General features: G+C 39.7%; 1 protein-coding gene and 1 pseudogene across 1 annotated transcript in view; one reads left to right on the top strand and one right to left on the bottom strand.

Moving 5' to 3' along the window:
- Window positions 1–24,891, top strand: part of NCKAP5 (NCK associated protein 5) — a gene marked incomplete at its 3' end in the record, with an annotated part of 675,845 nt that overhangs the window by 253,498 nt on the left and 397,456 nt on the right. The window lies entirely within an intron of this gene.
- Window positions 24,291–24,842, bottom strand: LOC118975267 (60S ribosomal protein L17-like; annotated as a pseudogene).

The following is a 24,891-nucleotide window of genomic DNA, read 5'->3' as shown; positions in this document are numbered from 1 at the left end:
CGGCACCCCCGGAAGGGCATGCAGGATTCACAGTCTCATTCCTTGAGCTGACTCTTCAGAGACCAGGGAAGGTGGGCTTGAAAACCACACCCAGATTCAATGGGTGCAGTTGGTGCAAGAGAAGGCTTTGAGACAGGAGAAGCTTGGGGAGGCAGGTAAGAAGGAGGCCCTCCTCTTCAGGCTAAGAGCTGACTAACTGTTGCTCTAGCGGCACAGAAAGCTAATCGAAGTTAAAGGGAGAGAGGAGGGCTCTATAAGAGCCCATATGGAACACCAACTTACAAACCAGGGTGGAGGGAACACAGCATTTATCTTAGTTCTATATTCCCAAAGCAATGCTAACCGAGCCCCTCAGAGCTGCCCTGCCTTCTCTTTGACAGAGATGCCCACCGTTACCTCACAGCTTGGCCTGGCTGATGCCTCACCATTCACTAACCCTCCCCATCTTCGGTTGCAACTTACCAATAAAACTTTGCCTATTTTCTTATCTGTCTGTCTTAATCTCTGGTTCTCACTTCTCCTCATTTTGACTTTTGTCTTCCAATAAGACGTCTGCAACTTATTTCTGACCTAAACCTGCACTCAGCTCAAATCTCAAATTCCTCTGGTTTACTGTAAGTTTCTTTCACCAAGTGCCCCATTTAGGGGACACACCCACACTAGATGCCTCCCTTCCCATTAGGCAGCCATGTTGCCAGACTTCAGTGTTAATTCACAGGATGCCAAAGGTTCATGTGTACCTGTACCAACCAGGTTAGAAGTCTTTTTTGTGAGACACACGATGCCAAGCCTGCCACCTTCCAGATCCTCTGGTTCACAGGCCCCTCTGGTGACAGATGCGTTTCATTTGGAGGCAAAGGAACTTAACTCAAATAGTGACAGATGGGGAATTAGTGCATGTGGTGGGATAGATAGTTCTGGGGTCCCCCCATTTGTGGTATGGGTTATTTGGGGACTATATCTGTAAAGTCCATTTTATTTTACGTTCCTTGGGAACATGGTCCTATAAGGTAGTATTAGAACTGTCACTTTCCTTATTTAAAAGAAGTGATAAAATTTTATTGTGGAAAGAATGAGTAGACATTCAACAATCATTGATCATATAATGTTATGTAACCCTCTGCGAGCATTGCTCTAGATGCTGCTGGGATTACACATAATGTAAATTCACAGAGAGAATCATTATGCGTATTTTTACAGAGTTGGGGTTATACTGCAACTAGGTGCCCTGATTCTATCACTTCACCTTATTTCATAATTATTTTATGTGATTAAAATATATGGGCAAAAGTAGGTTTATAGTTGTTTGTATGGAAAAATATGTGATACAAGATAAACTCTGTGTTTCAGGTGCTCACCACTGTGACCCTCCCTTTGCCCACCCCTGTTCCTATAGTCATTTTTCACAGCTAAAGAACATGAGGCAATATATGTGGCTGATGGTTCTCCATGCACAGTTAAATCTCTTCTAAATTTGAATGGAGCTGCTTTTTATCTACAGCTGCTAATTGTATTGCCAAAGGATGCATTCTTAACCTTAAAATAAATACCATATTTTTCTGTGTATTTTGCACAGAAACCCATGGTTTTGTGTTCAGTATACACAGGATTATCATACTCATTATTATTCCCAGGGTATGTAATCATTATACCCATGTATAATGCACATCCTTACTTTTCCTAAAAATTTTGGGCAAAAAAGTATGCATTATACATGACAAAAAACATGGTAATAGGTTGTTGTTGATTCATCAACCCCAAACTAATTTTAAATATATATTTTAAATACATATGCAGCAATCTACCAAGGTTTCTCAAATTTCATTAGTCAGATTTTTAATTTATAACCATGTTTTGTAGACTTTATCAATACATATTAAGTATATTAGTTATTTTGAGTTTAATTTTTTAGTTACAAAATACACTGTGACTCAGAATCACTAGGTAATACACTGAAGTTAAGATTATCTCTAAAACCCCCTGTGTATTATATTTCAAACTTACGGATAATTTAGAAATTAGACAATGTATTTACATGCTCATTCCCATAGTAGAATAAATGCACCTTGATAGAGGATATGATCTTTCTGTGCATAGCACGATGCCTAACACATATTCGGAATTCAATAGATCTTTTGGGATTGAACTATGCTACCAACACCATGGACAACATGGTTGTTATGCCTTTTACTGGCTTCCTTCAGCTCTTACCTTACAAAATACATCTTGTGGTGTATTAAACTAGAGTTGTGATCTGTTATGGGTTACAGATTTCATTCAGTTGTTGTGGTAACTAGCAACATTAACCTGTAAAGTAGAAAACTATTTCAAAACCACTGCCATTTAAAACTATGACTTTTTTCATTTAGCTTTTAGCTTTACCTTAGCTTCTGATTTTATTAATAATGCTTTACTACAGTATACTTGTTTGTCATGTCAGAGATTATATTGGCAAAAAAATTAGCATTTCATATAAGTTACAACTTTAATGAAAAGCAAGTAAAAATAATCAAAATAAATGGACACTATTTAATCATTGTATTCATTTCCTAGGACTTCTGTAACAAATCGCCATAAACTTAATGGCTTAAAATGACAAAAACTTTTCTCTCAAAATTTTGGAGGCTAGACATTTGAAGTCTGGCAGGCTGTGCTCCCCAGGAAGGCCCCACGGGGGAGTCCTTCCCGCCTCTTCCAACCTCTGTCAGCATCCATGGCTTGCAGCTGCGTCACTCGGGTCTCGGCTCCTTCCTCACGTGGTCTTTTTCACTGTTCTCTTCTCTGTGTATCTGTCCTCTGATAAGTGTCTCTTACTTATCAGTGTTTTTACCATTGGATTTAGGGCCCACCAGATGATATAGGATCATCTCTTTTGGAGATTCTTAATTTAAAATAATTCACAAAGACCCCTTTTCCAAATAAGATCAAGTCATAGGCTCCAGGGTTTAGGCTATGGGCTTATCTTTTGGGGGACCACAATTCGACCCACTGTAATCACTGACTGATAACATCGAACTTCAGATGTTGCTCCACTGACAACTGGAGGCTGAATGTTGAGGGATCAGAAATTTCAACCTTCATTAATAACAAACTATATTATATGTAAATTTGCAAAGGAAAAGAATGAAGAAGTGCAGAATGGAAAAGGGTGGTGGAGTGGTAGGTGAAGGGTGGGTTGAATACTTAGAACCCAAAGTAACTTTAAAATATTCAAGAATGCTGGGTAAAATATTCAAGAATGATTGATATTAAAAATGGAAAGACTTTTGTTTGCCAAAAATATGTTTTCGCAGACATATAGTGTTACAGGCCCGCTTTACGTATTTATGTAGCAATTTAATAAGAGCCAAAAATGTGGTCAGTATCAATGGAACTGTTCTGTTTTAAATTGGCATGGCTTTATGTGTAAACTGACCAGTTTTTACAGTTACTTAAGTGTATTTAAATTGGGAGAACTGCTGAGACCCCTAAATCTCCCTTTTAAAATTAATTTTGATACACAAAAGTCTATCTGTACTGTTCCATTTGGGCAGAAATGGAGCCCATACCATTACTTAAAAATCTAATGAATGAATCAAGTTAGTTCTCTTACATGGATTTCTAAATGTTGTTGAAGGTTTCACACTGTCCCTTTTAATAATCTGCAAAAAGTGTTCTTATTCAAGGGGATTTCTCTTTAGGGGAAACATTACTGGGGGGATTAAAAACCTCATATAAAATCTTGAGGTTGGCTTTTTCAATGTGAGTTCTAGCCTATCAGTAGATACCAAATCTTCTGGAGAGGTCTTCTCTTTTTGCCACAACTGTCTTCCACACCAGGTCTGCGGCGATAGCTGGCTTTTTAATGTTAAAGTCAAGGATCCTTCTTTACCTGGGCAGCAAGTACCCTCGGACCTATCTGGCTGCACAGGCCTCCATAACCCTATTTCCTCCTCCTTCGCACAGAGCCCTCCCCTTGCCCTGCTCCTGCCACCCCCTTAGCTTTTCTCCTCCTCTGCCTGGTATTCCTGTCACTTTTGTTACAAAGATTGTAAGAGTAGTTGTTACGAAGATTGTAAGAAGCAGAACCTTTCTGAGGCTAGTTCAAAGAGAGTGAAGGCATTTCATTGTGAGGCTCCAAGGCTCCCTCTAAAGAGCGGTGCACCTGGCAGGCGTTGAACCTGGGACCCATGAAGCCTGGGAGGCAGTCTCTGTGTAGATACTTCCTGATTTTCGTGTCTGTTCTTTATTTCTACATGGCTGCTCCTTTCTCAAATTTTCTTTTTCCTTTCCCAATACTCTCTGAGAAGTAGCCTCTGCAGCTGAGTCGTAGTTCAAGTGACTTTCAATGCCATTATCTGTGGTGGCAGTTTGCAGCCCAGCTGCTTGTTATAAATTTTCACCCACATTCTCATACTCTCTGCTTCCTAGTGCTTTTGACTGGCTGACTTTGAGCCAGATTTTCAGAACTTGCTTAATCACATCCATCAAGTGGTGCCCTGCCCCTCTCTGCTACAGGGTTTTCGTATTTGGGTTGCTCCCTCCTCTGTGCTTTCCACACACCTGCATCCACTAGGCTTTGCTCCCCATCATCCCATATATTTTTCTCCAAAGACATCAAGGTTGATGTATCAGACAATTTTGCTACCCTGGAAAATTTATTCTTTCCATTTTTCATAACTCTCCAACTAAGAATATGCATACATTTAAAATGGACATGTTTTCTACTTTCTGTGTTCATTAAAGTTTCCAAAATATGGTTCAAAGAGATTCCATTGACTGGCCTTATTGGTTTGATTGCTATTTTGTATTCAGATGATTTGAATAATTCATAAAATACTCTCCTTTTGTGTATTAAAATGCACCAACTGAAGGCCTTGATCATATATCAATATGCCAGATTTTTACCAAAGAAACCTTATGCTAGGGGTTTCCTATCTTGAGAGTTTCTTCTGATGAGTCTGAGGTTCTCATCTAGATGAGTCAACTGTGATTTGAGTGAAGAAAACACAGCTGTAAATTTCCTGGGGATCAGCTCTTTTTTCCAAAGTAGAAAACAGAGGGTTGCACATTTGCCAAGAGAAATATGTACTTTAGCTCCTCCATCTCTCTGGTGGCAGCTCCAAGTGCTGGCAGACTCTCCACTGGCCCGGAGTCCCTCCTTGTTCAGTCTGAGGGAGCTGGAAATCAACAAGAATACATGCTTTGTAACAATTTAAGACTAAATTTCAGATTATAGTGTTGACCCCAAAAGGTCTTTGGTGGCAAAAAGAACAAGAGATACTGGAACCCCACAGTAGGGGCTTTGAAAATGATTAACATTATCCAAGTGAATTCAATAAATAAGTAGTGAGGATTCTTCACTGAACCCCAGGCACAACTTTGAAGGATGAACCTTCATCAGAGAAAGTCACCAGGAATGAAAGAGGAGAAAGCAGACCAAAGAAATTACAATTCCTTGGCCCCAAAACTAGCCTAGGGAGACAGAATCAAAACTTTAAATCACAAGTGAAAATCCCTAACCCAGGGTCTGGCTAACCAGAGTAAACAGAAATCATTAAAAAACTGACTTATTTACTTGGTTTTGAAATAATATAAGAGATTATTTCCACTATTCTCTTTGAAATATTAAATGAGATAAATAAAATACTAAGAAGTATACCTGTCAATAGTAAACACTTACTACCTGTTATCATTACAATGACCTATGAGAAACCAGTTCATAATGTATGTAACTCATGTTGAGCCTTAGGCATTGCATATGAGGAGAAGTGTTTCTTGTAGTGCTGAAGAGTGTTCCTGTGAATGGGAGCCTACAGGTGACATCGAGTTTTTTCTGTCTGTCCTAGATGGGCAGTGCTATGAGGACAGAAGCAGACAGGGTCCGGTGGGCATGCTCCTCATGTATCTCGGCTTGTGTTCTCAGACTAACCTTTTCGTGTGTGCATCTGAACTGTGTGTTTAAGGGACAAGTCCCTCCTTTTTCCTCCTTCTCACTAACAGTGTTCTCTGTGAGCTGACACTGAGAGGGAGGCTGACCCTGCTCTAGGACATTTCAGAAGATGCTCTCCAGTCAGCCCCTCAGAAAACTGATGTAGAAATTGCATAGGACTCAGTTCCTTACGTTTAGATCTCCCTGCCTGAGAATCTTCTGAGACCTATAAGAGTTACCAGCAGCAAGGGCAGTCTTAGCCTATGTGTTGCCTTCATGCTAATTAGAAAAACCACCCTTTCTTGAAGAGATTAGAAAATTTTTACAACGTTCAGACTTATATGAGAACAAGACTTACAGTCATCTGCTAGAGAATTGTAATGAACATAAAACCTACATCATTATATTGGGTTGCCCGTGTGCAATCTATAACCTATCTGATATTGCTCAGCAGCCCCAGAGCACTTTGTTACTTAAACCCCAAAACACATTAGTATTTATTTTCTGTGAGCATATTCTGAGAATCAGGATAGAAGACCCAAAATAACCCAGTAAAATAGACAGTGGACATCAAGGTTAGAGAGAAAGAACAGACTGGGAACAAGGTACCCTTCACAGTTGCACTAAATTCCAACTGAATTACATAGAGAAGGTATTTAACAAAAGTCTAACTTTGCAAAACGTTTTCAGACATCATTGAATATGCCAGTCTTTCACTTTAAGAGCTTTCAATCAAATGATCAGATGTACCTAATTATGAAAAGGCAGTTTTAGATTGTTGTCTATGGAGTTGGGTAAACAGCTATAAACAAGAAAGTTTTTTTAAAAACTGTAGGAAGAATGAGTGTTTAGAGTCTCTGAGGAAAACAGAGATATTTGAGAGCTTGTTTTTGATTAATTTTCATGAGGTTTCCTTTTTTTGGAACAAAGGAATAAGGAAACAACTTCGATTTTATTGTGTTACGTTTATTAGAAGAGTGGTCTCACCAGACATGGTTATTCTGGTTGGGTGTAGTTGACTGGGGATCTGTAAGGTGCAAGGTTTTGTCACTATTTCTTTACAGAAGTTGGTTTCCCCATTTAGTCTTCATACCATTCACACATGACAGGGATTTTTCTCCCTATTTCACACAGAAGGGAACCTCAGAGCACATACAGTAGAGCTGAATTTCAATCTAAGTCCATCTAACTCTTCCCCTTTATAATTGCTGCTCCAGACTCAGCTAAATAATAATAATGATAGAGTTATTACTGTGTGTTATGGATTGATGGGTATCCCCTAAAAATTCATATAACTTAACAGAATTTCTATTATTAAATTGAAATTTAACTCCCCGTACTTCAGAAAGTGACCCTGTGCGGAGGATGGGTCTTTACACACGTAATCCATTTAAAGTGAGGTCGTTAGGCCAGGCCCAATCGAATATGAGTGGTGTGCTTATGAAAAGGACAGACACTCAAAGAGCATGCCATGTGGAGACAAAGGCGGAGATGGAATACTATGTCTCCCAGCCAAGAATGCCAAGATGCCAGCAAACTACTGGAAGCTAGAGAAGCAGCCTAGAAGATTCTCTCTCACAGCCCTCAGAAGGAAGCAGTGCTGCTGAGACCTTCAGCTTTGGACTTCTGGCCCCAGGAACTGTGAGAAAGCACATGCCTGTTGTTTAAACCATTGAGTTTTAGGTACACTGTTACTGCTGACCTAGCAAATTGATAAACTGTGTGTCTTAAATGGTCAGAAGTCAAGCGTAGGTGCCTGAACCCTATGGTGGATGTCTTACTGTGATGTGAGAAGCATATTGGGAACACTCTGGGTTTTGAGAAAGGAAGGATCAGCATGGGATAAGCGACTCTGATTTAGTGAAAACCAGCCTGGGCCTGCTTGGCTGAGAGAGCAAACCTGGGATAAATGGGGGTCCCTGAAAATTTGACAAGCCCTCACAACCGCGTAGTTAATTTAGCTGGAGTTTCATTTTATGCTTACCGATTTTGTTTCTACCTCTTATCGGAAGGGACAAAGTTCATTGAACTTTATGTACCTTGATTAAACTCCAAGCAGAATTTTATGACATTCTGTAGCTTGCTGACTTTGCTGGCCATAACTATTGTACTTTACACATCCTGGTGGTTCAGTCATTCCTCCATGATATTCCCACAGACAGCATATGGAAAAATATTGAAAGAGAAAGAAAATATAGGGAGAAAGGGAAACAGTGAGACTTACGAAAATGGTGTTAGTTAGGGGGATACATTATCTTTGTTATGTATGCAGCCGTTTGGGTCTTGAGAAAAATGGATTTGTGGATAAAAATAGGATAACTTTCTAAAAAACTAATGGAAATGATGACACAATGATCTAATGATTCTAAGACTCTCCTCAAAATATTTATGCACACAATTTAAATAATCACTAGAAGGGCAATCTCTCTCCTGCACGTTAACCATAAGGCCAGAAATTAACCAACACCATTCATTGTAAAAGAGACTTATTGGCCTTACCTCTTCTGACCCAAACAAGTCTTAGATATTTTGTTTTCAAGCAAATGTTGAACCTTAGGCATTGCATATGAGGAGAAGTGTTTCTCGTAGTGTTGAAGAGTGTTCCTGTGAATGGGAGCTTACGGGTGACATCGAGTTTTTTCTGTCTGTCCTAGATGGGCAGTGCTATGAGGACAGAAGCAGACAGGGTCCGGTGGGCATGCTCCTTGTGCATCTCGGCTTGTGTTCTCAGACTAACCTTTTTGTGTGTGCATCTGAACTGTGTGTTTAAAGGAAGAAATGCTTTTCCTATATAGACCAATGAGTTACATACATTATGAACTGGTTTCTCATAGGTCATTGTAATGATAACAGGTAGTAAGTGTTTACTATTGACAGGTATACTTCTTAGTATTTTATTTATCTCATTTAATATTTCAAAGAGAATAGTGGAAATAATCTCTTATATTATTTCAAAACCAAGTAAATAAGTCAGTTTTTTAATGATTTCTGTTTACTCTGGTTAGCCAGACCCTGGGTTAGGGATTTTCACATGTGATTTAAAGTTTTGATTCTGTCTCCCTGGGCTAGTTTTGGGGCCAAGGAATTGTAATTTCTTTGGTCTGCTTTCTCCTCTTTCATTCCTGGTGACTTTCTTTTATGAATTGAGTTGCCTTTCTCTTTATATGACCTCATTTTTTATTTGTTTTCTGAGGCTCATCCTTCAAAATTGCGCCTGGGGTTCAGTGAAGAATCCTCACTACTTATTTACTGAATTCACTTGGATAATGTTAATCATTTTCAAAGCCCCTACTGTGGGGTTCCAGTATCTCTTGTTCTTTCTGCCACCAAAGACCTTTTGGGGTCAACACTATAATCTGAAATTTAGTCTTTAAATTGTTACAAAGCATGTATTCTTGTTGATTTCAGCTCCCTCAGCCTGCAGCCTCCATACCCACCTCCTTCACCTGACTGTGCCTTTCCTTGTCTTAGATGTGCCGTCACTGCAGAGTTTTCCTTCACTCTGCCTGAGCTGGAGGACCTGCTAGATGCTCTCATGCACTTGGCCTGTTGTAGCCTCATCTCACTATTTTGTAATTGTCTGAACACCTTCTACAAACAAGGCAAAGACTGAAATTCATTCAGAGAGGCTAACTGAGTATCTGACTTCTAAGAGTTAGTCCAGAATATTTATTGAAAGTGAATGAATGTCTCTATCCTTACATTTACCACATTGTGTGATGGCTTATGAGAATCTCCTGTTATACAGAGAGCACCTCTGAAAAAAATAGGGCTCTTTCTAACTTGCCTTTGTGTTCCAAGTGCCCAGTTCATGACATGTTACCAAATAGGAGGAAAATGAAGTAATAAGCAAACAGGGACCAACATCCATGATCAGACTGCCTTATGTCATATTCTATCATGTTTCTTGGAAGCCTGTGTTCAAACAAAGGAGAAGCTCGGATACTTGGTTTGCCTGTTGATTTCTTCTTAGCACTAATGGCCTTCGGACAAAACATTGCACTTTTCCTTCCCAATATTTATGGTACCAAGGTTCTTAGTAGTCTTTTGTGTTGCTTCATAGACAAGAAGAAGACTTAGAGGAGAAAAAAATCCCCATGGTGGGAAGAGTGAGTAAAGTTGCTGTTTGTGAATTTCTGTTTGTTTTACAGGCTGGGTTACACGGGATTCCTGAAACAGGTTGCAGAATTGGTATTTCTTTATAATATGAAAACTGCTGGCTTTACACATCAGTTGGTGATGCTGCACTAACTCACTATGAAAGATGAATATAATTTATGTGTGGTGGTAAACAGCAATAGTTCCCTAGATATTCCAGATCCATTTTATAGAGTTTAAACATGCTTGGTTTTTGTTTGTAATTAAAACTGCGGGAATATTTTTATTAACTACTGCCCACACTTCAGTGGTTCTCTTGGTGATGGCTGCTAGGCAAGTGCAGATGAACATGAAACAGTGTGCATATATAAGCACAGTGTTGGTAACTGAGAGCTTTTGTGGGCTCTCTTAAGTTTCAAACAACTTGGATCAAAAGAGGTGGGACCAGCATGTTCTCAAAATGCTACTGGATATATGATTTTGATGAGGACTTATAAGGCTGAGTTTATTTCTTAATAGCTTAGTGGTTCCTACTCAAATCTCAAGTAAAAATAAGGAAAATGTGTAATTCCTCCCTTAGAAAGTCCTGTTCACTCACTCATGTCTTTGGTGTACATCCAGATGTCTTATTCCCAGAAAGAGCTTGTTGGTTCGCATGTGGGACTGTGGGTCAGTACATCTTGATTCAGCAGACCAGCTTTGTTACTTCTCTGTGTGGAGATGACTCTAGACTCAGTTCTCTGCTGAGAACTTTTCTAAAAAACAATCAAATTATGAGACTCTACAAGGTCAATTTTAGGCTCTGTTGCTACTAAGGGTATTATTTTATATCAGTCATATGATTTAATAATACACACAATTCCTTGACGCCCTTAGAAGTTATAGCAAACTAGATTTTCCTGATGAGGGATCAAATTATCTTGTTTGTATCTGAGTGTCTTGGGACTTTAGGGTACATGTTAAGAGTTTAGAAGAAAAGAAGCTATTTCTGGACTTTAGTGAACAAAAAAGCCAAAATAACTTTCTTACATTTTAAGCTTCTTAGGTGGGGCTAGTATTTGATTCATTCTATAAGTAGCTATTGAGTACTTGAGATGTACCAGCCATTGTGCTAGGTTCTGAAAATATAAAGAAGAAATGCTAACAATACAATCATAGTCACTGTCTTTAGGGAAGACGTTCATCATCTAATGGTGAAAACAGAAACAAAGACAAGGAATTATACTTGTTTTTAGTGTTATACCACTTGAGATATGCAGTTAGTATATCTGTGATACAACGGATCAGAGAGTGCGTATGGATGACTCTCACAGACAGACACCCATGACTGAGCAAAGTCTTGGGATGAGGATAAGAAAGACCCTAGGTGACAAATGGAAGTTGAAAGACATTTTCTGTTGCAGTAGCCTTAATCGTGGGTTGGGAATTGATTCTAGTTGAGGCTGGAGAAGTGCATAGGGTGGGATCTTGGAGAACATTGAGTGTTAGGTTAAGGACCTGAAATTTTACTTGTGAACATAGAAAACCAGTGAGTTAATTTTTCATGTAGACGGTTCACTCCAGTGATTTTTGTCAAAGATGGAATTGTAGTTGGCAAAATAGAGGCAGTCGGCTCAGCAACCTTAGTGTGAAATGATGAGTGCTGAGTTCAGGCACTGGGCCCTGGCTCTGTGGATGGACACAATGTTTTAGAGACAACAAGCACAAATTTTGACTATGAGGGGTGGGAATGCAGGAGACAGGGATGAGAAGCCAGAATCCCAGGTTTAAAACTTGAGTTATCAGGTGATGGTGAGGCCAGGAAGAGGAATAGGTTCAATGGGAGGTCAGAACAAATTTGGCAAGTCAAATTTGGTTTGTCCATGGGCCACTCAAGACAGTATTTCTGACAGATAGTGAGATAAGCCGGTCTGAATATCAGGGTAGATGTCTGAACTAAATATTTAGACTTGGAAGCTCTCAGGAAATAGATGGTAGTTGGCACTGTGCTGTAGAGGCAGAGAGCTCTCTGGGGAGAAGAACGTGGATTCTGAGAACAGACATATTCAGAGCATCAACATAAAAGGATTTGTCTATATATATCTGGACACTCTTGGGGCCCAGCACAATTTTTGGTGGTTGTGAAATTTTCAATAAATAAAATTTCATAAGTTACCTATAAATAAATTTTGAATGTGTGAATAAAAGTTATAAGGTACAGTTAGGTGACCAGATTTTAAGGTAGTAGTTTTCACCCTGAGTATGCAGTGGAGTCACTGAAGGTCACTTACAAAATTATCAGTGATCAGGACCCCCCCCCCCCAGAGATAATGACTTAACTATTCTGAGATGAGACCTAAACACACACACATACATGTGTGTGTATGTTTTTAATTCTAACAGTGACTCCAAAGTGCAGCCAAGGTTAAAAACTATTCTGGAGGAAATAAAAGTTGGCTGGGAAGAGTAATTAGGAGGTGGAAGTCCTGGCTGGAGAAATGGAAAGGGAGCTAAGAGAAAACCAAGAAATGTGTTGCTTTGGAAGAAAGGTAAAATTAGGGAGAACATATTGTATAGGAAACCAAACAAAGATCTTGGCCTAAGGAAGAAGTAAGTCAAGGGGGATGGATTAAAAGGAGGAACTAGTATGCAATGGGTCCATGTTTGTCTAGGCACAGGGCCGTATGTATGTAGCTTTATGTCCTCTCTGGTGTGTACCTAATAGTTACATTAAACTGGAAAGTCAAGAAGCTAGTCGTCACTGACTGGTGATCAGAACATCCCCAGGGGCTAAAATGGTCTCCCGTTGCAAAATAGAAGGTCCTGGACACAGTCCTTCCCATCCTGGGCCCTGAAGGGCACTAAACATGGACTTTTCCTGAGGTAGCATTATGTGTACATGGATGTTGACCATAGTGGTCCTGGTTGCCAGGAATTGCCCACAGGGCATAGCCTAAGTTCTTTGTATATTTTTACTTGCCCATAGGCAAGTGTCACCCTGTATATGTTACTTTCCATTCTTATTTATGGGTATTTGTGGGGGTTGAGGTTGAAGGCTGCTTTTGGTGTTGAGGATTTGATTGAGATGCTTCAAGTATTTTTTCCAGAGGGGAACTATTCAAATCAAGATATTACTCAGGTGAGCTGGAAACCTTACTGTTGGATTCTAAGGCTAATTTCAGTTTCAGGATTTGGTTGTTGAAAAAACAACCCCCTAGATTGTCACTCTGAAAGAGCAAGGTCATTTTGTATGAAAAGGATTTAGTTTATTTCTCAACAATGGAGTTCTCCACTGAAAGAGAGAGTGAGTGAGCAAGAGAGAGAAAGAGAGAGAGAGAGAGAAGGAGGAGGAGGAGGGGCAGGGGGAGGGGGAGGGGAGGATGAACAAGCATGTGCCCAAGGGGGGGGGGCAGAAGAGAGCCTGCACCCCATGAATGTATGTGCAAGCACTGGACCATACATTCTAATTGCTTTAACTCTCTTGAAACACTTTGATCCAGTCAGCTGAGGCATACCTCAGAAGTATGTGGATCATTTAGAATAGTTAATTATCAGCTTTGGGTGTTTGAAACTGCTTCAAGACTATGATATAGAGCAGGAGAACCTTGTGTTCTCTGTTGCCCTTCATACTGAGACTCTAATAAATAACAGAGCATTAGGAATTACCCTCTAGTATGTTCTGTTGTTGCCGGTTCTCCAGTTAATCATTGTCCTGTGTCTGAGACTAAATTACATGACTATACATTTGGTATCTCTTCCTTATTTGACTGGGTGGGAGTATCAGTCTGAGATGACAAGACATAAGGCATCATGGTAGTTGTCACATCTGAACCCAGATGAATGACTCGACTTGGATCTTAGGATATATATTGTTCCTGAGAATAAACCGTTTGTCAGAAATGTACTGGTGACCTTTATGGAAGGCTGTTAGAGCTAAGGAGCTACTTTGCCTCAGAAATCCTAGATGAATCACTCTTATATATGCCTGGAAGCTGTGAATGATTATACTTGCTTCTTCATAAGCAGTGGCATAAGCTTAAACACCAAGCCTTCATTTTTTATTCATTCATTCATACAATATTTACTGGGTGTCTGCTGTGTGCCAGCTTTTGGCTGGCCACTAAGGATAAAATTGTGAGCTAAAAAGGACATGGGCCCCTGCTTACAGGGTCTGCAGACTAGCAGGAATAGAGTGATGGTGTGGAGAAAATCATTGATCAGATAATTCCCTAATGGATGTATAGTTATAAACTCATGCAAGTCCTTTAAAGGAAACAAATACTTATCCAGGATAGTATATTGCAGAGCAGTGCCCTGCACTGGGGAACCCGAAAAGGCTTCTCAATAGTGGGGAACTGCAAGAATAGCAGCCTGCTGGCATGAACAGACTTTTGTGAGAGTTAAGGGGTGATGCAAGAGAGATGAATGGAATCATACCAAGTAGGGACTTGAAGGTCATGTTAAACCCATGAGAAGGTATTGGATGATTTTAAGCTGGGGTGAGTGACATTGTCAGAATTCTGATTTGACAAAAATCACTCTGGCCACTGCATAGTGAACAGATTGAGGAGAGGGGCATAATAAATGTGAGAACCCAGTTAGTAAGTTTTTGCAGAAGTCTGGGCAAGAGATGACAGTATTTAAGGCTAGCACAGGAATGAGAAGATACAGAGAACTGGATAAGTCCCAAAATATTTAGGGATAAAATTGATGGTGATGTTGATTGAATTTGAGATTGAGGAAAGGGGAGGGATCAGGGATGACTCTTAGTTTTATCCCTACATAGCTGTATGGATAATTATTTTATTGACAGAGAATGACTAAAAGAGGGGAGGTTATGTTTAATGGTGTTATTGGCTTGGAATGGGTGTGCAGTGAAAATCATGAGTTTAGTTTTTAGTGTGTTAAGTTTGAGTATCTTTGGGAGATCCAAGAACAGATGTTCTGCAGGTATGGCCTCAAAGCTGAACTGTGGAATTCCTTTCTGACACCCTTGTGTACAAGGCTTTAGTAGTAGCTGTGCAGCACCCCCTTAGAGGGAATTTTTCATTTTATAGTTTATCTCTACCTGACATATGTCTATATGCATGTGGTTCTATATGCATATCTGTGCCTACCAGTGGCTGCTGTGGCTTTAGGAGTGAGCCATTTGGTTCCTAAATGTGAGAAATCCTGGTTGGAATGATTCCCAGTTGGCCTCTGTAATGACTACTGTATGCTTTGGCTATTGAGATATCTCTAGATCAGCATTTCCTCCTCTGTGAGAGAAGCAGTTGAACTAGATAGTCTATAAGAATTTTTCTGTCTCTAATGTCCATTGATTCTAATTTATAATCTTTATATCCACTACTCAGATAGTTGGGGGAATGAGATGAATGTGTTTCTAGATATAGGGAGTAATCTTTGGCCTTTTCAAAATCACTCACATTTAGTTTGCTCACCCAACATGGCCTTAAATCACCTATGTTTGTCATCTATTAATCATGTTATTTATCATTTTAAAGCAATTTTTAGTTACAAATGGAGAAACATTTCTATTTAAATGCTGGCTTTGATCCATAGGCCATGGACACCTGTGGTGCTCCGTTGAAGTAGGTTCTTGTCCTGCATCTTGACTGGGAAGAGAATTACTTGATGGGCCATAATTACTTGATGTTTGTCATTGGTACAGGACCGGGAGTGTTAGCACCATTAAGTGCATGCCTTGTGCCCCAGGCCTGGTATCTGGTACCTGGTACATTTGCCCTGCTGACGTGTGAGCACTACCTGGTGATTCAAACAGGTGGTTGCAGGATTACACCTTTTCAAACTATTCTGGGGCTGAAATTTTCCACTATCTTTTACAGTTGAGTTCTAATGTCATTTCCCACAATTTGGTGGGATAATAGAAGAAAGATGACTATATGTCTAGTTCATTTTGCTTACTGGTTAACATGGTTTAGCACTTCCTGCAGAAAATATAAAACGTGTACTTTTCTGTTTTTGAAAGGATGATCTAATTGGAATAGATCTGCGTGGACTGAGAATCATGCAGGAAGTCATGATTAGTCATCTAAACTAGTGTTTCTCAACTTTAATGTGCAATCATGTCAGCTTGGGATCTTGTTAAAATCCAGGTTCTAAGATTCTAGTCCCAGATCATGTGACTCAGTAGGTCCAGGTGGGTCCTGGGTTCTGACAAGCTGCTTGTTTGGAGCCGCACACACTTGTAGAAGAGCAAGTGCCCAAGCAGCACTAATGGTTGTCCTCAGACAGAGGTGGGTGTGGGTGAAAGAGAAGAGCTGAATGTTTGGTGGTTAGCCACACCCCGAAACTGCTTCCTTTTGGCAAATAATACTGCTTTATAAATTCTCTGTATACATTTATTTTTATATGATTTTCTTGTGTTTCTTAAGGATAGAGTGCAGGGAAAAAATAGTAGTTGATTGAGGTCTTCAGTTAATTGCAATCCAGACTATTAAAGTTTTATTGAGCTTCTAGAACACTCAGTATATACCACAAAATGTAGTTGCTTAATTGTAGCTTTATATATATATATATTTTTTTAAAGATTTTATTCATTTATCTTTGGAGGGGAAGGGAAGGAGAGAGGGAGAGAAACATCAATGTATGGTTGCCTCTTGTGTGTCCCCCGCTGGGAACTGGCCTGCAACCCAGGCATGTGCCCTGACTGGGAATCGCAGTGCAATTGTCTGGTTGGCAGGCCCGTGCTCAATCCACTGAGCTACACCAGCCAGGGCTCTTTTTATATTTTAATTTTTTTGTTTAACTACACAAACAATACTTGCTCATTGTTAGAAACTCAGACAATGCAGAATGCATAAAATACAAAGTGAAATCATATCCTCTCCTAAGCACTATCCCACAGATTTAATAACATCATTAAACAGTTTGAACAGTTTGGGGTGCACTTTTAGACTTTTCTCTGTGCTTGTGTAAGTTTTGTCTGTCTGTATTCTCTCAAGCAAATAAGTAATATAGAGGGAAAAAACAAACATCTTTTTTTCCTTTCTAAAAGGCGCAAGTGGATTTTAGATTGCACAGGATTAGATTCAAAGGGATCCAAAGTAAAGGTTTTTCTCTCTTCTTCTCTCTCATATGTCTGCACTTTGCTTTTTGACAATTAAAATACAATATTTTAAGTTTCTTTCCAAATATACATTATTTCCAAATATTATACACACATAATAAATTATCTGTATACATTTATTATATAGGTACATTTATTATAATTGCATTTATTATATTGTATTTATTATAATTAATTATTTATATACATTTATATGGTTTTCTTGTGTTTCTTAAGGGTAGAATGCAGGGAAAAAATAGTAGTTGATTGAGGTCCTCAGTTATATATTGTGCTAGGCTGGTTCTCTTCATGTGACTATAAATCCTAATTTTTATTGTTTTACATCTCACACAAACATAAAGGGATGGCTATGAGATCCCTGACAGATAAATACATTTTACTGCAGTTTGAAGTATCCTGACATCATAGTGGTTGATTTTCTCCGATCTCAGTTGTAATATAAGAACTTTTCATCTGGTTAATAGATGTTTCTTGAACACTTACTACTATGTGCCAGGCATTGAGTGTCTACCGTTACCAGATGATAGGGGTCACTACCCACTTCCAGCTGACCATCCAGTTTTACTTTAGAAAGGTGAGACTTGGTATTTTGTAGGTTTTAAAAGGAACTCCTAGTAACTTTTCTCTCTTCATCTGACACAAAAGGATGCGACCATCACTAGTCCTGAGACTTCTTCCCTGGCCTTGGCCAGAATCCAGTTTGGTGAAATTCATCTGGAGGTCAGATGCAGGGTCGGGCAGTGCAGAAAACAATTCTCTGTGAAAGCTTCAAAGAACATACAAGGGCAAGACTAAGAAGCTGTTACTGTCTCTAACCAAGAGAGATACGTATGCACTTTGGGATTATAGGAAAAATGGTGAGCTTTATTAACTTATTTGTTAGGGTAATGGAATGTGAAATAATGTTGTTGTTTTTTTTCACCAATGCAAAAGTGGAATAATGAATTCTTGATGCAAATTCAACTAATGTTATATGTAAGCACTATTTTGCATTAGGCACCATTGGTGTATTATGTAAATAGAGTTTTATCATTATACAAAGACTACCATTATTGACGAGGCAATTCTTAATAGCATAGCTACATTATCTGGATATTGAGAGAGCCAGGATTTATTCTTCTGTGGCATAAGTTACTCTATTATCAGGATTTCTTATAAAGCTCATTTATTGAAATAATTAGAAACCAATTGCTCACATCCACATTGGTAGGATAAGCTTCTTAACAAATCACTACTCCACAATCGTTCCAGATTGGGCTTCTGGAAAAAGACCCTTACAGACTTTTACCAGGGAGCTTGAAGACTATACAGGTTTTGAATTTAATACTTGATAATCTTCTGACAACAGTTGAGCAGCACTTAATGAGCTCAGCCTCTCTGCAATTAGGATGTTCTGAACAGGGTGAGAAGGGATGGAAAGAGGCTTATTCTTTTCAGTTAATTCCTTAGGTGGCCTAGGTTGCTTTCCTCCTGATAACCTCACCTGCCTGTGGGCTTCGACCTGTGCTGGGACCACAGGGCCTGGGAAGGGAGGTCCGACAGGTTAACAGCACCTGCTACTCTTCAGTCCCATACCTTGTGCCTATGATCTGCATGCTTTGGACAGAAGTCAGGCAATTGGATGCAAAAGTTGGCAGATGGGAGCTGAGAAGTTGGATTCACATTCTCCAAACTGGTTATTCTGTGAAAATTTGAGAGTTTACATAAGAAGCCAGATTGTTTTATATTTATAATTTATCTAAAGAGCAGAAAAAACTCTGAGAATACCATTTTAAGGTCAGCAATAGATTTTTTCAGTCCACTGACATGCCTGCCTCTTATCTCTTTGGTTAATTTCAGATTTTTCTAAACTTTAGCCATTTGGGCATAATCTTCATAATTTTCCATTTCCTAGTAAGACTTGTGCTATAATTTTTTACTTATATATTTTTCATGTCAATTTTTAACTTAACCATAAGTAGTAATATTAATAAAATCATAAGGTTAGTTTTATTATAAAATAATTATAATATGTTAGCTTTATTTTATTTTGATATAAACAAGAATAAATACATAGCTATTAAGATAAAAGTATATTTTTCTGTGAACTGCCTACAGTCATTCCATAAAACCTCAATGGTACACATAATGCACTTTGAGAATCCCTGCTTTTGCGCACACTCAGTCTCCCTGGGATTGTTGATATGTTTGCGGTGGTTGTGAAAGCAACCCCTATCACTGGTGGATCTTCCTGCTCTCTGCCCAGGTCAGGGCTTTCATTGATCATGACTCCAGGGCTAGCTTGAGTCCCACACCTTGACTGGCTCCATCATAAACCTGATCCATCTCTCACCTTCCTCTTCTCAGTACCCAGCCTCTGTCTTCCATGTCACAGGCTCTTTGGAACATCAAGATTGCTGCTGTCTTTCTTCTAAACCTCAGTCTGATTTGTGCAGGGTGGATGGTGTGGATTGTTTCCAGGTAAAAAAGGAAGCACTGGATGCCTGGCCAGGCAGAAATCAAAGCTACTGCCTAAACACATTTTTAAACTCCTCTTTGCTTTACCTCAGAGTTCTTTATGTGAAATGCTTTTTGTTGAATTTGTTTTCTCCAAGTTTTGATCCAGGTGAGGGATGGAAATGAGAATAACTTATTCCTTTGTACTTGCTTAGTGAATCTTAAACAGTGTAGTTGGTGGCAAAATTCTTGGCAGCTAGAATTTAATAAGATTATTGCAATATTTTTACTAATTTCAGCTTCTATGCTTTTCAACATCCATCGATATACTTAATAACTTAAAATTTGGCTAATCCAACTAATTTATATTTGCCTTTGGAATTAATAGTAGTGTTAAGTTTTGTGGCAGATTTTCTATTTTGAATGTATATTAAATATTATTTTGGCAGTGTTATACAGCTAAAATAAGGGTTAATAAAGACATGTGGGTTTCCAGTACATGGCTATAGTTGAATGAGAGAGTCCAGTGTATTAGAATACATTTTATGGCTCAAAAGTAAAACAGGACAAGGCACTATAATTTGTTAGATTTCCCTGATACATGTATTAAGGAAACATCTAGACATTATGTCTTCTATTTCAGGTATTTCTGCCCATGCTGTTAGGTGGAAACAGCCCCCCAAATTGATGTCAGGTCTTTCTGCAAGGGGGTGTGTGTGCTTGTCCAGGAATCCGAGATTTCTCCAGGAGTGGGGCGTATCAGTAGCACCTTTGCCTTTATTTCATATGAGTTTCTGCAGCAGTATGTCATGCTGCTACAGATCAGCTCCTAACAACAGTGCTGTTCTGCCTTTCATACATGTAGCCTCAGTGGGATCAAGATGGGAAATGACAAGAGATGACAGTGGAAATATACGTAAGGCCTAAATGCTCTGGACTTGATTCTGTGGACAGTGGGAAGCTGTTGGAAGGTTTTAAGCAAGAGAGTGTAGTGATCAAATCTGTATTTTTAGAGAGGTTGTGTCAGTTGCCTTTGGGAGATTAGGTGAATGGAGGGATGAGACAGGCAAACTAGTTAAGGAGTCTTTGCAAGGGTCTCAGTAAGGCTTAAAAGAGAAGTTTAATGACAGTGGCCATGGATATGGAAAGGAGGGGATATACAGGGTCTGACACAAATAACACCCCTTTTTATTATAAAATATTTTATTATAAAATTATAAACATGTAATTCTGTAACATAACAATATCACACTGAAGCACACCATATGGCATTGTAGGTGAAATGTTCAATTTAAAACTATAAATTATTACAACCATATTATTACCTACCAGCCACACTCAAACAGGCCTTTCTTCTCCTGCACCCTGTGTTTCAAGTGTGCTTAGAATGTAGATGCAGGAGCACTTGGTGGCGTAGGACTCGGGTAAGTGGGGGAGAAGGGAGGGTTGAGGCTAACGCCCCGATTCTGGATTGTATCGGTGGTGACTAGTGATGCTGCATCTCCATGGTTCTAGTCAGGTGCGAACACTCTGAGCTGCAAATGTCAGTTACCATGTATTGGAATTTGCTCACGATTTGTAATACCATCACCTTTATAAGTAATTTATTTTGGTTAGGTTTAAGTATATGTGTTTAAGTTGAGAGATCAGCTGTCATTTATTGAAGATAATTCATCGTTTCTGATACTGACCTCTTTATAAATTAATTCACTCATTAATTTATCAAATGTTTGCTGGGTATTTGGTGATAGTGTGTGCCAGACGTGTGTACTGAGAGCACTGCTCCAACACCTCCACTTGTCTCTGTTGTACCTGTGCCTGATTGCATTGCCCAGCCCTTCGAGGCAGGGATCACCACTCCCCACCCCCTCCCCCCTCCCCGAGTGCCTAGCTGGCCTTCGGTCCTAGTGAGCCAACGTCCCTGCCTCAGTCTTAATGGGCCACATTCTGAAGCACTGTCTTTCCTGTGTGCATTAGCCTTTTAGGCATTAGACTCATTTCCCTTTTCAAACTTCCTGTGTTTGTTTACATGCCTACTCTTTAAAATATTGGCTTTCAGGTTATTATCCATTTCTTTTTCAGATGTTTAAATATATGCTAGATTAATTTCATTTGGCTCATTTCACAGTTCTGGCCATCCTGGCCTACTTTTATCTTCTGAGAACATTACTAATACCTTAGAAGAATACCAATGCAATATCATGTTAAAACAAGAAAAAATTAAGATCTAAACTTCCAAAGAGAGCATAAGCTTATGGGAGTAGAGTGTCTTTGAATGAATACCTGTCATTTCAAATGATAGTGAAAATTGGAACAGGGTTCCATTTAGGGATTTTTGCCCTCGTCTACACTATAAGCACTACTCTCTACTTCCTGTGAGACTGCAGCTGTGCAACCCCCCCAACTTTGAAAGGGGTCTAGGTAAGGGAAGAAAGGCAGTCAGAGAAAGACAAATATGATTTTATGTATATGTGGAAATAATGAATACAATGAATAAACAAAAAAGAAACAGACTCATAGATACAAAGAATAGACAGCTGTCAGAGGGGAAGAGGTTTCGGGGGCTGGGTGAAAATGGTGAAGGGATTAAGCTGTACAGATTGGTAGTTGCAGAACAGCCACACAGATGTAGTTTACAGCACAGGAAATGTGGTCAGTGATATTGAGATAAATATGTAAGAGGCCAGGTGGGCATTTGAAGCAGAAGGAGGACCATGATTTTCCCCCTAGAAAATCATGTATAAAGTACATGTATAAAGTACAACTTTGCTATATACATCTGAAACTAACACAGAATAATGCCAAATTGAAATTATAATTAAAATGTTAAAACTTATTCTGTAGTTCTTTAAAAAAAGAAAAAAAAGAGGGCATAGGGCTGGAAAGTGAGTGAATTTATGAATTTGGGGCTTTTCCACTCAGGAGAGTTTGAAATACAGTGTCAGAGTGCCCATTGACTTTGGGGTCTATCCTTAATGGAATTCCAGCAGCCCTTTGTATATTTCTGAGCAGGGAAAATATAGTTAATTTGGCCTGAGTCAGGAAGCCTGTGAGTGTTTTCCTGAGGCTGACGACTTCTCCGGTTCTGTAGCCCATAGAGTAATGCATTTGGAGGTGCTTCCTTCTCTAAAGAACTACAGCACAGGGAAAAGTAGTTTCTATGCTTATTCTTTCATTCATTTGCCACCTGATATTAGCTGGAGGTTGGATGGAGGTGGTGGAAGGAGAAGGGATATAAAAGAAGAAGAAATTTTCCACTATGAGAAGACAACTAATATATGCTCAGTTAAGAAATGTTTGGAAGCATTGAAAAGGTAATGAGGAGAATTTATCCAGGTAGAGGGGCCCTAGGAAAGATGGGTTGGTGCAAGAATTGTAGGGTCAACTTTAAATAATTTAGGTATTGTTAAGAAGGAAATTTCTTCCTGAAATAGATGTGGCAACACAGCTAGATCCAAGCAAGAGACTTGTCCTCCCTAGATCTAAGAATAGGGAGCTTCCATCCTGGAGGGTTTCAGAGAATCTAAGGCAAAGAGATTTTGTGCTTTTCAGTCCTTCTAGTGTTGCCTGGGAGACCTGAGTCAGGGGCTCTCCACCTTAGTTCGTGCCTCACTTGCAAGAGAAGAATTCAACTGAGAGACAACACATAGAGTAGAAATGAAATAGCAAGTCTGTTTATGAAATACACTGATGTGAGTGTATTTCACTCAGCTAATCTGAGTGCCCCGGCTATTTGACATTCAGGGATTATATTGTTTAGCCAGCTTCTGGGTACCTCTTCTTCTCCCCCTTCTAGACCTTGCGATTAGTATGCAGTTACAATGGCTTTCCTTCATAGCTAGTAAAGTCTTTGTGTCTAAGTGAAATTGCTACAGAGGCTCCCTTTCCCAGTACAAAGACTTCCTTGCCCAGCACACAGTCTCAGGGACACCCCTCCTCCTATGCTATCTTTGCTTGTGACGTACAGAACACCCAATACTCTTATCAGACCGGGCTCAGGACTGCTGAGTTAGTGGGTGAGACATGTCTCCCTCCCCTTCCTGCCTTGATTTACTATTTATCCTGTCTTACACTAGCAACAGTGTGCCATACCGGATAGAATATTCGAGGTAGTCCATCAGCCTGAGTTAGGTTATGCCCTAAGGTCACCCTCAGAGCTGTCTGAGGGGAGGACTTGCTAAAGGAGGAGGTTACACAAGAGAGGGGAAGAGTGGATATTAAGGTCAAAGTCCAGGGAAATACTCCTTTTGCTTGTAAGGGGTAGTGCACAGTGATGGATGCTAGGAAGTCTACCTACCTCTCACAGGATGCAGACAGAAAAGCAGCAAACCTGCTTCAAAGAAAATCTGTCTTTATTCCAGATCTGTGGTTAGACTCCCATATATGCTGCTCAGTGAGTTTTTTAAAGGAGAGATGTGCATAGATCCCTTCCCCCGGCATTTGTGACAGTGAGGTGGTTTGGAGGATGATTGTCAGAGATCTTTGTAAGCCTCTTGCACTAGCCAGACCTCATGAAAGCAGAGAGACCAGCCATTCAGGACCATGTGGATTATTCACCCTGTATGACATCCAGAATTCTTTGCAGAGATGATAAACCCAGAGAAGTGCTGGGCACTGGCCCTGCCCTCAGGGATCCCTGAACTTTCACTTCCTTTTTTTAAAAAACAAAATAAAGCTTTGTTTTTACATTTTAATCAGAAGAAAACTCATTTGGTCCATCTTGTAAGGACACTTGAAATATATTTGCTAATAAAGACAACCAACATTCTGCATTACTTAGAATTTATTGTATTCTAAATTTTCTTTCTTCAGTTTCTTCTGGAATATTTTCTTTTGTGCTACCTGCTCTCCTGGATTAGGAACAATCTGCTCTTTTTCAGTGAGGACCACCTTGATGTGGCAGGGAGAGCCCGTGTATGGGTTAATCGCCCATGAACTCTGTAGGTTCTGTGCCGTGTCTAGGAAGCTTTGTTCACCTGGATATGCTCAGTGACCAGAAAACCTATGTCTAGACCCTTAACTTCAGCATTACTCTCTGCATTTTTCAGCATGTGTAGCAAAAACTGAGCACTCATTTTGGGCCCCTGACACTGCTTGGCCTGGGCACACCTACCCACTCCACCATTGTGATGACGGAATGGCTCACATTGCTTCTGTGCAGTGACACCCTTCAGGTGCTTGGCGGTGGCTTTTTGGGTATGTGCATACCCTGATGGCCTGGACAGTTTCCTGAGTGTTGTTAAAGTGAACACGAAGATCTGAACCTCTCGACTGGCATGATTTTGTGGGGCTTTCTGGGTCAAGTGAATAGCAAGCCAATTTCAGAGGTCACATCAGGCTGCTTACAGGAAGAAATGAATTTTCACTTTCATATAGG

Source organism: Sturnira hondurensis, unplaced genomic scaffold (genome assembly GCF_014824575.4).
Source record: "Sturnira hondurensis isolate 20B ecotype Veracruz unplaced genomic scaffold, ASM1482457v3 Scaffold0000256, whole genome shotgun sequence".
In the NCBI taxonomy this organism is placed as follows: Eukaryota; Metazoa; Chordata; class Mammalia; order Chiroptera; family Phyllostomidae; genus Sturnira; species Sturnira hondurensis.
The sequence above is the reverse complement of the archived record's forward strand: the minus strand, read 5'-3'. Positions and strand labels throughout refer to the sequence as shown.